At 33.7% G+C, this 14342-nt stretch overlaps 1 protein-coding gene and 1 long non-coding RNA gene across 4 annotated transcripts in view; one reads left to right on the plus strand and one right to left on the minus strand.

The window, feature by feature from the left end:
* The window catches only part of LOC134845287 (unconventional myosin-VI-like), a 238167-nt gene that overhangs the window by 130153 nt on the left and 93672 nt on the right, over positions 1-14342 (plus strand). The gene's annotated exons all lie outside the window — the stretch shown is intronic.
* On the minus strand, positions 909-11013 carry LOC134844689 (uncharacterized). Its single transcript, XR_010162697.1, has 3 exons — positions 10861-11013; positions 5959-6209; positions 909-1283 (listed from the first exon to the last, which is right to left on the minus strand). It is a non-coding gene; the product is annotated as an uncharacterized LOC134844689 (long non-coding RNA).

The raw sequence follows: 14342 nt of genomic DNA on the forward strand, positions 1-14342 counted from the left end.
GGAACGATTTCTATGACGGATTAAATCTCCGCTTACGCGTTAATAGCGCGAAATATATCGCGCGTTAATTGTCCCAAAGTGGCCAAAATGGCAATATTTAAACCCCCATAACTTAACGAAAAATGATCACAGGTGAAATATTTTTTCAAATTTAAGCTCAGGACAACAATACTTTTTGAATGATATAAAAACAATTCCGTCAAAAATGGCTAGTTAAAATGTCGAAATTTGTCTGAAGAAAAAAAAACCCACTTGGTGAAATTCTGGTCATTTTCAAACTAATCGTGCAAACCTACTATCATAGTTATTGATTTTCCATTGTTAGAGCCTTTTGGAGGTCTGGCCAGCTGAAAGTTGGAACCCCAATACTTACTTTAAATGAAATGAACTTTAAATCCCAAGATTAAGATTAAGACCATTTATCCACGGGGAACGGACCAACACAGGAGCTGTACAGCTCATCGCGGCGAAGGGCCGTTGTGCGAAACCATGATGAGATGATGAGATTTCGCGAAACCATGATGAGATTTCGCGAAACCATGATGAGATGAGAGCTCACGTTTTCCCCCTTGACACACATCTGTTAAGTTAAATTCAAGGGATGACCTAATTTTCTTCGTTTGACAAAACAGTTTTCGGAGATCCAAGTTAAGATCGTCCACCCCTGCGTTCATTTTAATTTAAATCTACTGACGCTGCATGTAAAATGCTCTATTCTGATTGGCTGAAAATTCGAACTCAGAACCAAGTTAACATCCTCCCCTCCCCCTTAAATGGGTTTTGGGGGGATGTTAACTTGGTCCCAGTTTTCCATGAAGAGCAACATATGGTACAGGAAAATTACAATGGGATTCATTTCTTGCAGGAATAAGCTATTTCCCTCTAAGATTTAGACAGAAAGCATTTAATTCAAAAAGTTAGTCGCAATTTCAGTTAAATACTCAATCAAAGCTGTATTATACAAAGTTTAATCAGCCCCACTTGTTTTGTAACGGTTTAACGTTCAACAGTAATATACTAATAAATTTGTTTTAGTCGACAAAGTGTTTTGCTCTTCCATTTTATGAGCATAAACTGTTCATAATTTTCACAGTTCGTTGTTTTGCACTTCTCGAGATTTACAGAGAATATAAGAGTGAGTATGGTCGTAGAAGTAAGACCACATAAGCCGCATGGAATTAGCTTTCACAGGCACAGAGCATGGACTGGCTGCCGGGTTGAACTTCCCGTCCATATCTAGGAGGCCAGGCACATACCAGCCAGACCAGCCTCCGCTGAACCACCTAAAACAAACAGTGGATCTACTTAACAATTGCCCCCCCCCCCTTTAAGAAAGGGGGGCAATTGTTAAGTAGATTGAAATAACGCATTTTCGACCAATCAGAATGCAGCAAAATTCTAATTCTCAATAGAAAGGTCAGTGCTAATTTAATGCTTTTATTGATAGGGGTGGCAATTCTTAAGTAGATCCCAAACAGTTGCTGGTTTCTGGATGTAATCATCCGTTGATCTAAAAAGGCAGAGAAGGACGTTAATTATAAGACAAAGACAAATGCGTTGATAGACGCAAAGTTGTTATTTATTATTGTTTGATAGACAAAAAAATTGTTTTTACTATATAAAACACCGTTTTCTACTTAAAAACATTGTTAGGAGTTTTGATCCGCTTTTCGAGATAAATTCTGTCTTAAAGTTTATTGGGCTCTGTAAAAAGCTCAAGTTGATTAATCATGCCAGTGATTCAGTAAGTAGGTTTGGCGTAATTTTTGATTGACTGAAAAAAAAAACGAAAATGGTCGTTTTTGGAGTAAAATTATGGACTCGAATTTTGCAAAATAAATTGCATCATATCAATTCTGCTGAAATTTTAAGCAAATTTTGTAAACATCGTTTTTTCTCTGAAGTCAACGCAATTTGAAAAATTTTGTTATAATCTGTAAGTTTTTTTTTTCGTTTTTTTCCGGATATTTTAAATCAATACTTTACTAATAGGTTTCACATCTGCGTTTCAAGTTTTTGCTTCAACAGTATATAACCGGAACAAAAACGAAGAAAAGGACTTCCTTTTGCGATCCCATGTGGTTACCCGCACTCAGTAAAAAAAAGTAATAGATCATAATGGGTTTTTATTGTCAGTCTCCATATTTTTCAAAAACAATAGATTATAAATGGATTATAATGTTACTATTTTTCGAAACAAAAAAAATCATTATAATCGTTTATAATCTATTATAATCGATTATTTTTAAAAAAAATTCTCAAATTTTATTGAATTATAATCCATTATAATGGGTTATAATCAATTATTATTCAACAATTGTCATCGCTCCATTTCGTTTTATTTTGTTTTGTTTTGTGTGCTTTTCAGTTGGTTACCGAACAAGAAGAAACTGTAATTTTGAACTTATAGCCAGGGGCGGTTTTAGGGGGGGGGGGGGGGTTGGGGTGCTGGGGTTTCCTCTCTTGAACTATCTTGAGATATCCAATTTTGGCGACGGAACCTATGAACTTTCTAAAGGCGCCTTTGGCGCCAATATATACTAATTTTGAGAGAGAGATCGCACCAAAAAAAACGCGATTTTTATATCAAAATTTTCCAAAAATTGTCTAAAAACGCCTTTTTTGGCCTGTTTTTTTTTGTAATTTTGCCTGCGGTGCAGAAAGTTTGAACAGAATGGGTTCTTTATAGTGAGTTAGGAAAGCTCAGAAAATCAATGTGGTCAACCTAAAAAAAGGTCAATTTTCAAAAAAAAAATTTTTTGAAAACCTACCCCTTCCCCCGAGAAAGTCCCAGATCCGCCCCTGCTTATAGCTTAATCTTATATTAAATTTGATTTTTACCGTACTTTCTTGCAGAATAGCTAAATCATAATTCATTATAGCTAATTTTTTGTGAGATAAAATTTTGATAGAAAGCGTGGTTATAATCTATTATAATAGATTGTAAAAGATTTTCGGAAAAATTATAACCAATTATAATTCATTACAGTTTTTTAAAATTTAACCAAAAATGTTATCATTAAAATGAATTATAAATCGTTTAAAAATCTAAAGTATGCGCTATAATAATAATTTTGATAAAAGTATGATTATTATTATTATTATATAATTGATTATTTTCTCTTTTTACTGAGTGCGGGTAACTAAGAACGAGATCGAAAACCCTGTAGTGCTTGAATTGCGTAATCGGAAGCGCCCGCAACGGAGTTAAATGGATTAATATCAATTATGACGGAAAAACGATGACTTTAACATTGTCGTTAAAATCCACTGACCCCGCAAATTTAGACAAGGAAAAAATGCTGCATTATAATTACCTTTTTGCATGATAATAAAAACATGACCACTCAAAATCCATTATGATCGCTTGTAATCAATTTTGTATTCATAAGTATTGATTATAATAGATTATAATCTTTATAACCTATAATTTAATCGGCATTTAACCCCTACTAACGGTTACCATCTCACTCCCACCTTTGGAAGATTTTGAACGCTGGAGAGACAAAAAAATGTATTCCGACTTAAGAGGGTTTGAAACAAGAAAAAAAAGTAGGTTTCGCGTTGCGGGTGATTGAGTAAGTAGGCTTGGCGTAATTTTTGATTGACTGAAAGAAACCGAAAATGGTCGTTTTTGGAGTAAAAGTATGGACTCGAATTTCGCAAAATAAATTGCATCATATCAATTCTGCTGAAATTTTAAGCAAATGTTGTATACATCGTTTTTTCTCTGAAGTCAACCCAATTTGAAAAATTTTGTTATAAACTGTAAGTTTTTTTTTTTTCGTTTTTTTTCCGGATATTTTAAATCAATACTTAACTAATAGGTTTCACATCTGCGTTTCAAGTTTTTGCTTCAACAGTATACAACCGGAACAAAAAACGAAGAAAAGGACTTCCTTTTGCGATCCCATGTGGTTACCCGCACTCAGTAAAAAAAGAAAGTAATAGATTATAATGGGTTTTTATTGTCAATCTCCATATTTTTCAAAAACAATAGATTATACTCAAGGAAAAAAAAATGCTGCATTATAATTACCATTTTGGATTATAATAAAAACATGACCACTCAAAATCCATTATGATCGCTCGTAATCAATTTTGTATTCATAAGTAATGCTTATAATAGATTATAATCTTTATAACCTATAATTTAATCGGCATTTAACCCCTCCTAACTGTTACCATCCCACTCCCATCTTTGGGAGATTTTGAACGCTGGAGAGACAAAAAAAATGTAATTCCGACTAAAGAGGGGAAAAAAGGAAGAAAAAAAACAAGATATAAATTTTGGAAGCCATTTTGAGCCGCAACCAAATTTAGACGTAGGTAATCGAGTATAACGGATTATTATGTTGATTTTTTGGTTTTTTTGTCTGTCAATAACAAAATCCCTAAAACAGATATCTGTTCAACTTTTGTTCATAGGAACACAAAGTCGTACCACAAAAGAAAATTCCATATTAGTTGAAAGGTTCTTGCGGTAGCTGAAGAATAAATTTTCCGAATAGATTATGAAAGTAAAGATCTCTGCTGATTTTTGGTGGTTACAAAAAACTTAAAATAAGCATCATGAAACAAATCTAATGATGTTGAAAAGAAAACCAATCGAAGTAGCGTTTAACAAAAAACTATTATGGTTGATTGAAAAGAATTAAAACTTATTTTTCGATCTGACAAAAGGTACGACTTCAGTTAATTGATTATTTTTGAGACTGGCATCAATAATCCAATAAACTTGATTGTTACCTGCAAAATACCAATGCGGAATGCTTAGAAAAGCAAAAACACTAATACAAATCAATCAATTACAAGAAATGAGTTGAAAACACTAATCTAAAGTGACAAAAAAAGTGTGAAATGAGTTAGCGAAGTATTCCCGGGAAAATTTCCGCGAAATATTCGGAAATTTGATGGTTGACTACTCGGATTTACTGCGAAAAATAAATATAAGAGATCTAAAGTTGTCTCTCGGTTAGAAAAGTCGGTAATTCCTTTCCGATGCATTTAATCATAAAACTTAAAAAAGAACAATTTTTTGTTTTTTTGTCAACACAATAATTATGGATAGTTTTTTCATAATTAGGATTGACATAATTAGGAATGACATTATTAGGAATGAAACTGATAGACGAATAGTATTAGGAGTTTTGCCATGAGGGAGAAATTTTTTTTGGAGTAATATAAATATAAGAAAGTCACTCTACATCTTCCGCAGTAGTTTTTTCTTCATTGCGAGTAAGTGATACGTGTTGTAAATTTGCTAGTAACTTATCCGACGGACCGGAGAAAACAAATAGATTAAACTCAGCTGAATGCAGGCAGTCTAATTATTTTAATGAGTGTTTTTTTCTAGCAAAAGAATTACAAAACAGTATTAAAATCTCAGCGCGAAAGAAACTTTTGACATTATTGTTTGTGTGCAAAATTGATATTGCGACAAAAAAAAATAAAAAATTGAACAGTTTTGTTGTTTTACTCACCAAAAAAATTCATATATATTCGATGTATTGAGGTGAAGTTGAAAATGGACTAATCTGCGAAAAACCGAAAAAAAAAATAAAAACAACGTCCATGAATCAAACTAGATAATTCGGAAATGCATCCATGGATAAATATATTTGAGTTGGAGAATCAACTTGATCAGAAAGACGTAATCAATTTAAAAAACTGGATGCTCAAAAAAGGCAGGGACAAAACAGAAAAGTCGTAAAATTATCCATTTGTTGATTAGATTCTATTTTTTAAATTTCGCGGATTTGCTTGCCTCCCAAATTTCCAATATTTTGCTCAAAAAAAATTCCTTAAATGTTTCTTTAGTCTAAAAAAATTTTGAGATTTTTTTTTCTGAAATACTTTGCAAAGTTGCAAAAAAGCTCAACCCGGATAAAAAAACGAGGGTGCAGCAGCAGCGTTCCTTATGTAATTAAATTATGTCTCAAGGACTGTTCAACCGACCTGATTTTATATGCCACTATCTTCCCTCCCAGTACTTTGTGATCCACAGTTCGATCCAAACCTGCGTGCCATCGGCAATCCCCGGTTGCGCTCTGTGTTATTTCTGTGCATTGGGGTTCAGTAGACACATCATATATTACTCTATCACTGCATTGAGTGAATAGCAAAATTGGATAGAGCACACAAAATTGGAGGGCAATTTTGCTGCAAGTCATCATTGTAAATTGAAGATAGTGAGCGGTGTTTGTTTTCTGAAAAAATCATAAAAATATGTTGTAGCTTGAAAACACTAGAAATTCTGGACAGTAATGAAACATTTGTTAAAAACTTTGAGCATCACTTGAAACCATGAAAAAAGATATTAATCGATATAATGTTCCTTTTTTATCAGCGGAAAGACGGGAAAAACATGAAACTGATGAATTTCGAAGAACAATTTGTGTATGGATAGCCCGGAAAAAAGTTAGAAACTATATAGCAAAGAGCATAATTAAAACTTATGACTAAGAATCCTTATTTGCCGTGAATAAAAATTAATAATCAGGTGACTAAAATGATGCAAATACCTCTAGAAACTGAGTAGATAAAAAATCTCTCTTTGAAACATTTCACAAGAAAAAACTTGAAAATTTCTGTTGAAATTTTAGAAAAGTCGACAAAATTTCATAGGGCAGTCGAAGTACCAAGTAACTCCGCTCATCTTTTGTATCAATTAGCAACCATTCTTTTTTTCAAAAATTGCTAATCTATGAAAAGGAATTGACAATACAAAACTTCATAAAACATGTCTATAACAAAATTTTCATAATTGTCTTGCATACTTCTTCAAACAACGAATAGAAAGTAAATTAAGCTTTACTGACTTATTTACTTACGAAACTTATGAGTTTTTTATAATTGTACTTTTTTTTTAGAAAAAGACTCAAAAGATCGAGTTCTAAAAAACAAATAACAATTGACAGAAGAAAAAATTTATACCATAGAATGGGTACCGTGACAACTCGTAACAGAAAACAAATTTCCAGGAAAGCGATAAACCGCAAAGTTTGGAAAATGAATCGTAACTTGAGAATTTCAGTTTAAAGTTTTTTATGCGACTGCGGCAGTGAAAGTTTCAATAGTGAGTTCTGCTCTTTTTTGCGACGGCAGCGGTGGGTCATTTTTTAAAGTTGCGTTTTAGTTACCGTGTCATCTCGCAACAGAAAACAAACTTCCAGGAAAGCGATAAACCGAAAAGTTTGGAAATTGAATCGTAACTTGAAAGTTTCAGTTTAAAGTTTATTTGCGACTGCGTCCATGAGTGTTTTAATTGTGAGTTCTGTTCTTTTTTTGCGGCGGCAGCGGTTAGTCGTTTGTTTTTAGTTGCGTTTTTGATGCGGCTGCGGAGGTGAGTGTTTTATTGTGAGTTTCGTCTTTTAATCCAACTGCGACGGAGATTATTTTATTGTGAGTTCCAATTTCTAATGCAACTGCGGCGGTGAGTATTCTATTGTGAGTTTCGTCTTTAAATGCAACTGCAGCATGCATTTTTTCTTGCGAGTTCCGTCTTTTAAGACGAGTGCGGCAATGAGTCTTTGAATCCTTAATGTGAACTCCGTCTGTTACACGAGTGCGGCAATGACGCCTTAATTTTGGTGCAATTGCTCCAAGGTAAAATTATGCATTAATTATACCAAAGTTAAATTTTGGGCCTGAAGTTTGCAAAAAAGAATGAGTACCGTGACAACTCGTAACAAAAAACAAATTTCCAGGAAGGCGATAAACCGCAAAGTTTGAAAATTGAATCGTAAGTTGAGAGTTTTAGTTTAAAGTTTTTTTTGCGACTGCGGCAGTGAAAGTTTCAATAGTGAGTTCTGCTCTTTTTTGCGACGGCAGCGGTGAGTCATTTTTAGTTGCGTTTTGATGCAACTGCGGCGGTGAGTGTTTTATTGTGAGTTCCGTCTTTTAATGCAACTGCGGCGGTGAGCATTTTATTTTCAGTTCCGTCTTTTAATGCAACTGCGGTAATGAGTCTTTTGTTGTGAATTCCGTCTTTAACACTAGTTCGGCATTGAGTCATTTATTGTGAAATCTTTTTTTTTACACGAGTGCGGCAATGAGTCTTTTTTTTTGTGAATACCGTCTTTAACACGAGCTCGGCATTGAGTGAAAAATTGAGTGAAGAAAATTGACCCAAGCATAAAAATTCCGCACTTTCTCGAAAGCCGGAACACAAAAGGCTTTGTATAAGTTTTTTGAGTGATTCAAATGCGGTTTTAGGTAAATAAAACAATTTTGTGATAACTGGAAAGTTTTTCCAATGAAAAGTATTTATAAAATTTTAGCATGTGAGATTTCTGGATCTTGGTCTTCATTCATGCGACGAATGGAATAGAAATTAACGAAAAGGATAAAAAATAATTGCTGACAAAACTGGCTATGCAACAATCACATTAATTTTTAAGATTTTGTCTGCAAGCCACTCACTGGCTGAAGTGGTACCAGTAAAGTTTTCAGCGGTTAAAATAGTTGAGGCTATGAACGGAGGGAGGGAGCAGGAGTTAGACCTGTTCTATATGTGTGCACCTCTACACAGCTGAAATCAGCTGAAAAAAAACCAACAGACAAGCCTGGCACAGTAACCACTATTTCAGTGCTGATTTATATTAAAAGACAAAACGCAAAGAAACTAAAAAATTAATTTTGATTAGGCCTTTAGAGGTATGTTTATGGTGGAATAAGTTTTTGCGAAACTTGGGCCTAACAATTTTTTTTTTGGATTTTTTTGTAAATTAAAAACAAAACGATATCAAAGTGAGCCTCTTTTAGACCAACAGAGATTTAAAAGGGTATAGCTTTCTTAAAATTGTGTAATTAGGACAATTTTTGTTTGATAGTCTTTAAATTCAATTTTTACTTTATAAAACACTAATATTTTATTTCAAATCAGTAAAATTTTTTGAGCGTTTTGCGCCAATTTGTGCAGATTTTACTACTTTTAAACTCTGTTGAGCTACATAGGAGATTAGTAACGGTTTTTGAGCAATTGAGCAAAAATTAAAGAGTAATTTCTGATTGATTTAAAATTCTACTAGAATTTTTATTCGGATATGACACCTTAATTTTGTACAATTGCTCCAAAGAAAAATTATACGTTAATTATACCAAAGTTAAATATCGGGCCTGAAGTTTGCAAAACAGAATGGGTACTGTGACAGCTCGTAACATAAAACAAATTTCCAGGAAAACGATAAACCGCAAAGTTTGGAAAATGAATCGTAACTTGAGAATTTCAGTTAAAAGTTTTTTTTGCGACTGCGGCAGTGAAAGTTTCAATAGTGAGTTCTGCTCTTTTTTGCAACGGCAGCGGTGGGTCATTTTTAGTTGCGTTTTAGTTACCGTGTCATCTCGCAACAGAAAACAAACTTCCAGGAAAGCGATAAACCGCAAAGTTTGGAAATTGAATCGTAACTTGAAAGTTTCAGTTTAAAGTTTATTTGCGACTGCGTCCACGAGTGTTTTAATTGTGAGTTCTGTTCTTTTTTTGCGACGGCAGCGGTGAGTCGTTTTTTTTAGTTGCGTTTTTGATGCGGCTGCGGCGGTGAGTGTTTTATTGTGGGTTTCGTCTTTTAATCCAACTGCACCGGTGAGTATTCTATTTTCAGTTCCGTCTTTTAATGCAACTGCGGCAATGCATTTTTTCTTGCGAGTTCCGTCTTTTAAGACAAGTGCGGCAATGAGTCTTTAAATGTTTTAATGTGAACCTCGTCTTTAACACGAGTGCGGCAATGACGCCTTAATTTTGGTTCAATTGCTCCTAAGTAAAATTATGCATTAATTATACCAAAGTTAATTTTTGGGCCTGAAGTTTGCAAAAAAGAATGGGTACCGTGACAACTCGTAACAGAAAACAAATTTCCAGGAAGGCGATAAACCGCAAAGTTTGCTAAATGAATCGTAACTTGAGAATTTCAGTTAAAAGTTTTTTTTGCGACTGCGGCAGTGAAAGTTTCAATAGTGAGTTCTGCTCTTTTTTTGCGACGGCAGCGGTGGGTCATTTTTAGTTGCGTTTTAGTTACCGTGTCATCTCGTAACCGAAAACAAATTTCCAGGAAGGCGATAAACCGCAAAGTTTGGAAATTGAATCGTAACTTGAGAGTTTCAGTTTAAAGTTTTTTTTGCGACTGCGGCAGTGAAAGTTTCAATAGTGAGTTCTGCTCTTTCTTGCGACGTCAGCGGTGAGTTATTTTTTTAGTTGCGTTTTGATGCGACTGCGGCGGTGAGTGTTTTATTGTGAGTTCGTCTTTTAATGCAACTGCGGCAGTGAGTGTTTTATTTTCAGTTCCGTCTTTTAACGCAACTGCGGTAATGAGTCTTTTGTTGTGAATTCCGTCTTTAACACGAGTTTGGCATTGAGTCATTTATTGTGAAATCTGTTTTTTTTACACGAGTGCGGCAATGAGTCTATTGCTGTGAATTGCGTCTTATAACAAGAGTGCGGCAATTAGTCTATTATTTTGAATTCATTCTTTAACACGAGTGCGCCAATGAGTCCGTTATTGTGAGTTCCGTCTTTTAACACGGATGCGGCAATGAGTATTTTATTGTGAGTTCCGTCTTTGCGACTGAAGTAGTGGCTATATTGTGAACTGTAATGCGATTTTTCTTTTTTTGCGAGTTGTCTTTTGGTGAGAGTTATCGCCTTACGAATTTTTTTTTTGCTAAAATTGTTAATAAAAAAGATTCTATCTTAGAACTTTTTTGTAGGAAAAGTCGCTTTCTCACAACTTTCTAATGAGAAAAAGTCCCTATCTTGTAACAATCTTAGAGCTTAATTTTGTAAGAAGTTGCAAGATTTTTATGAGAAAAGGTCTGAGATAGCCAGTTTTGGTCAACCCGAAAACGTGCAAAGTGCAATCTAACCTGCAGGAAATTGATGCAGTTCAATTCAACAGTTAATTAAAATTTTAACTTCAAACACACAAAAATAAAAAGTGATTTTTGTTAGTTGGCTCGTTTAAAAAGTTCATTCTGATAACTTGCGTTTGATGTAATTAACAGCAAATGATATGTTCACATTTGGTCTAACCATGCAAGCAAAATGCATGTTTACAAAAAGCATGTTTTTTTTCTTGCCTTTTCTGGTTTTATTCTAGTATTGCTCTCATGTTGGTGATTACCGTAAATTAAAACATTCGCTTTTGTTTATCCGTGTTAAGACTCTGTGTTTTGCATTTGTTGAGAATCAGAAAATAATTAATGTTCGAAAATTAACTCTGTGATTCAATCTAAGTTTCGCTCAGCATACTATTGACATTATTATTCCGACTTTCGCAACAAAAGTAACGGAATATTTGTGATCGGGGTGAATTTTTTCCTTCAAACAAGTTCGAATTTTTAACAAGCCAATTTTAACAAAAATTTTTCAAATCATTAAAAAGGCATTGTTGCCTTGAGCTTGATTTTGAACAGATATTTTACCGGTAATCAGTTTTCGTGAAATATGGGGATTTAAGGATTGCCAATTTGGCCAGTTTTGGAAATTATCGCTCGATATATTTCGCGCTATTAACGCGTAAGCGGAAATTTAATCCGTCTTAGAAATTGTTCCACGTGGTTCAAGGAAGCTTTTTCCCCTAGTTGATTTGTTAATAGGATTTAAATCTCTCACTTTCTTTTGTATATGGCGTGTAGGCGGATGATTTTTACAAAAAAAATGTCAATGTTTTTCAATTAGCTATGTTTTATTACATTCAGTTTTTTTATGTTTTTACTTCTCCTTAGAACTTAAAAGGCAGTAGGAACATACAGGGCTCCGCCCTGATACGAGCAGTCTTGTTTTGATTTATGATTTATGCCAAGCCCTCCAATATTGCCCATTTAACTAACGTTACAAGCTTTGATTTAGTCCCTCTCATTATACCCCTCAAAAATAAAACTAATTAACATCACGCTCGCTGATTTTTTTTTGAAATTGGGAACAATATAATCATTTAAATAGGCTTCGGTTTGAATCGAATTTTAGAGAAATCAAAAGAGCGGGAGCTAGAAAAGAGCCAAATTGATTCCCGAAATAGCAATACTCCTTTCGAAATGCAACGAATGAGCAAAATGTATTGATAACCAAGCAAAAAACATTATGGTAAAGATAGTAACGCAGAAGTTTACTAAATATGTTTCTACAGTTTTTAAGGAAAACTGATTTGAGCCACTACCAAGGTGCAAAAGAAAAATTGCATCCAAATTTTTTAGAGAGTTTTTTTTGAAAACAGTTTTTGATAGATGCTGCAAAAAATGAAAAAAAATTGAAGACAAACTTAAGTCTGTAAACAATTTTGAAACATTTATAGTTACAAAAAGTAGCCTTACGATTTCCATATGTCCAAATTATGAGAACAGCAATTTTTCTTAAATTGAAATTTCTGTACGGTACCTAATATAACATGACCAACGACCAATTTTATGAAGCAGTTTTGCCGGAGTCGAATAGTCTAATCTTGCTTCAAATAAATTGAAAAATCTTGAATCGGGTAAGAACACAACTTTCATCTCCATTAATTTTTTTAAAGCGTTACCTTAAAGCAAAGTGAAAACAGGTCTTGCAGTTGCAAACAAACAGAATCTAGGTGGATTCGAAATACAAGCCTTTGTCGTCTCTGGCATACGTGTTACGTCTCACTCAGATGCGCTGGATAATAATGTCACATCGTTATGATAATCGAACAAAAAACACAGAAATTGATTTTAATAAAATTTCATTTTTTCAAAATTTACTGCCAGACTGGGTACGGGTGATTCATTTTTTTCGAAAATTTTTTGTTGGAGATCAATTGTTATAAAATCAACAAAACTAAAAAAAATAGCAGATAAAACATTCGGGAAATAAGCCGCAAGAATTAAGGCCGAACGAATGAATTATGTGCCGAAAATCTACTAAAATATTTGAGTCTGATAAAATAATAAAGCAACTCTTAACGTAAACACAAGACCAATACAGTAACCGGGATATTAACTATTGCTTCGTGTAATTAACCATGCTGATTATCATTTGACCATTTTGTGGCCAAAGTTACTTACGGGAAAAAATCTAGTGAACGATTGCAATACCCTTGCTTATCGCACGGGCATGAATTTCGCATTGCACAAAATGGTGAAATAAATTGATTTTTAAACATTGTGAATAGGAAAATGTTTCAAATACTTGTGAATGAGGCAATCGTTTTCCTCGGTTAATTTGATTAACTTTTTTAGCATATTGGTAATTAAATTTCGAAGCACATGGTATCACAATCACTCTAATCGTCAATACTACCTGCTACACGTGACACCATAATTCACATTAACATTTTCCTCAGAAAAAAATTTGCTGCGCAGTATAAAACTACGGTCGGCTTGTCTAAAAAAAAACCATTTACATAGCACAACATCCGCTGAGTCACCAAAAACCAGTTGACAAAATCAGAAGCACATTCAAAAAAAGGCCTCCGGATACGGATAAAATTTAATATTTGTAAACCATTTTTTGAAAAAAATGCTTCGGGTTTACAAGTCTTTCATTCATTCATCGCGCTTATTGGCTTTGAGCGAACAATTTTCAATCGCTAAATGCAAATGCTCAAATTCATTCCTCTTGAAATATAATTCCGCGCAAACATCAAAAAAAGAGGTTATGCGGGGCTACAATTTACGATTACACTCCTTTTATGTTGAAAATTTTAGTCCGCATCTCAAAACAAAATTATTTAGAGTTAAAAATTCCAAACATTCAAAGCTGCTCTCATTTGCACTTAGATCTTGTTGTTTCAACCGTTTGAAAAATGTGGAGAAACTTTGAATTTAAGTGTGTAAGTTTTTTCATTGTTTTCCACGCATTACCATCTGAATGGATCGAGTGATAAATCAAATTCAAGCCCTTCTAATCTTGATTCGAATGACATTAAGCAATTTCCAAAAACTTTTTCCTGCGTTGAGAAAAAACGGTTCAAAAGTTTTGATTTTTCGTGTTATTTAGAGCGAGCAAATCGAGCGAGCATGCTTATTTAAGCTTAATTTAGGCCGTTCAGGGTAGCTTATTTAAGCCTATTTTTAGTTTAATTCGAGCAAAATTAGTTCTTGGAGCTTTATTAACGCCATTTTGACACTCAAAAAACTTCAAAATTTCTGCAAAAAAAATGTTGATTTTTTTAATGATTTTTGTTTAGTTTTTCTAGTCATTTTTCTTCAAAAACTGTTGACCTGTTTACCGGCTATCCTTGTTTCATATTTGCAACTTGCTAACTTAATAACTAAATATTTGCATATCAAAAATCATTATAATTAGAACATCTCACACCTTAGTTCGCATTATCCTTGCTATACTGTTTAATGCGGATCCTATCTAATATTGAGTTTCGGACAAATAATTT

The sequence above is a fragment of the Symsagittifera roscoffensis genome, chromosome 4 (assembly GCF_963678635.1).
Source record: "Symsagittifera roscoffensis chromosome 4, txSymRosc1.1, whole genome shotgun sequence".
NCBI classification, from domain to species: domain Eukaryota; kingdom Metazoa; phylum Xenacoelomorpha; order Acoela; family Convolutidae; genus Symsagittifera; species Symsagittifera roscoffensis.